This window comes from Octodon degus, unplaced genomic scaffold (genome assembly GCF_000260255.1).
Source record: "Octodon degus isolate 3935 unplaced genomic scaffold, OctDeg1.0 scaffold00047, whole genome shotgun sequence".
In the NCBI taxonomy this organism is placed as follows: Eukaryota; Metazoa; Chordata; class Mammalia; order Rodentia; family Octodontidae; genus Octodon; species Octodon degus.
In genome coordinates this window covers 6,393,662-6,396,197 of record NW_004524623.1, presented here as the reverse complement: position 1 = coordinate 6,396,197, position 2,536 = coordinate 6,393,662, and positions in this window count along the sequence as shown.

Below are 2,536 nucleotides of genomic sequence, written 5' to 3'. Positions count from 1 at the left end.
AAAAAAACATATATTTTTGAAGTAATGACAAAGATGTAGAGAAGCAGTCGCTCCCACACGCTTCTGGCAGAAGTGTGGAGATTTGTGGACACCTAGGAAAAACTACAGAAGCTGCACCCTTCCCACCTACAATTCCTGTCTTAGGTACACATGTGAGAAATGAGACTTTTTCATGAGACAGAAACAAGGATGTTTGTGTCAGCGTTGTAAATAATAGCCACTAACTGGAAGCTCAAGGGTCCACTAATAGATAAATCCATAAATTTGGTATGTCCGTACAATGGGCTATTTTATAGCAATGAAAATGAATGAACCACAGCCCAACACAGCAACACAGAGACTGTATGTAGTTAGCTACTACCTACAAGGGAAAGGCAGGATGTAATTCCCTGGAGACCTACTGAGGAGGGCCAGGATGAGAGATGCTTCTGAGAGCAACCATAGGACCGCAGGTACATGGGTGGGAATGGGTTGGAGCGCAGCACTCCTTGTAGTAAGATAGTAGTAACCCTTGGAGCAGTTGGTGGACACCAGACAACCCAAAGTGAGCACCTAAGGTCACCTTCAGATGATCCCCTTGGTCATTGAATACAACTTGTCATTGAATTATGTATTGAAATTCACTTTGTCATTGAGCAATATATTCTCCTGTACACTCTTCTCTTTTTATCCACACATTCACTGATCAGGCAAGGTGTTAGATGCTACAGAAAAAAGAAGGAGGTAAAAAATGTAGACTGTGTCCGCTGGGAATTTGGAATCAAATTCCAAAGACAACATTCACCATGATGAAGTGCTATATTCAATTGATCATTGAAAACCAAAGTATCAGTGGGCCTGGTGGCACCCAATGGTAGGTCTAGCTGAGGCAGGGGGATCGCAAATTTGAGGTCAGCTGGGCAATACAGCGAGATTTTGTCTCAAAACAAACTTGACATTACGTTATGTTACATTACATTGTGCTGCATTGTGTTGCATTGAGTTACATTATTTTTCTTCACTTTTGAGACAAGGTCTTGCTAAGTCATTCAGGCTAGGTTTGAGCTCAATGTGTAGCTCTGGCTGGCCCTAAATTGACAGCAGTACTCCTGCCTCAGTCTTCCAAGAGCTGGAACTGCGGGCATGTGCCACCGTGACTGGCTGAAACGTATCTACTTATCATGAAAAAAAATTATATGCATCATTTAAATTTGTACTTACAATAATGCTTTTAGGCTTTATTATTTCAATTTTTTAGATTAGAAAACTGAAGCTCAGCAAGTGTTTATAATTCATAAATTCACATATTACAGAAATTCTAGAATCAGTCTGCAAAGTTGTCTTTTATGTCAAAGACAGAACTTGAGTTTTCTGCTGTTGTTCCTGTTGCAACACTGTCATTTACATTCTATTCATGTCTGAGGAGGAGAGTGTGTGCATCTGGTCTAAGACATGTAGAAGTAAAGAAGAGTATTACTTCAAGAAATATAGAAACAGAAGACAGAAATTTTCAATTGGAGGAAATTCTGGATGGATTTTACTCCCTGGTGTTCATGTCCTTGAATAATCTCCTCCTCCTGGCTGTGGACTGGAGTTAGTGAGTCATTTCTAACAAACAGAGGATACAGAGAAGCCTACAGAGGGATTCTGATTTCTGTTCCAAAATCCATGAAGTGGTTAAAACCCATATCCCCTCTCTGCCCTTGCTGAGTGCAGCTGATTCCAAGGACTGCCTTAATGAGTACCCATCCCACCGTCGTGCTGTGTGCTGAGCCAAAAAAGTTAGAACATTGTACATTTTCCAGACTCCTTTGAACCTAGACTTCTAGATATAAATTAGGTTCCACCGATAAACATGCATTTCATTAGTTTGAGTGGGAGAAGTTAGGTGCAGTTCTCTTTCTGTTCCTTGCCTGCTGCTTATGGCAACAGTCACTGTTATGGAGACAGTGACTTTTTCTGCTGCAGGCCTAGATCCCAAATGTGAGGGTACGGATGGAGATGCAGTTGAAGCATGGAAATTGTAGCTTCCTAAGCCTTGGGACACACGCAGGTGCTTCATGTGCAGCAAGTGAGACATGTGCAGAAGGCCAAATCTTCTTCTCAGTTCCCTCTGATGCATTTGGAAGCTTCTGATTACTTGATTCAAATCTTTTTCTGCTGAAAGTATCTGTAGCCAGGTATGGTGGCATATGTATGTAAGCCAGCACTCTGAAAGGCTGAGGCAAGAGGACTGCAAGTTCAAGCCCAGCCTTGACAACTCACTCACTTAACAAGACTCTATCTTCAAATCAAAACTAAAAAGGATCTGAGGATGTAAATCAGTGTGAAGGCTCTGGGTTCAATCCCAAGTACTAATAAGAAAAGTCTGAATTGACTTCTGTTCATTTAATGAACTCTGAATGATATACCCACCCTTGCAGTAAACCAAAGGGGCTTATTAGCTGTTAAGGTTGAACCAAAGAACTCTAGATCCTGACACACTTTGGGTTCAAAGCTACACAGTGAATGTTTCTATAACTTTGACTTTAGACACTGGGTGGCAGGTTACAGTACC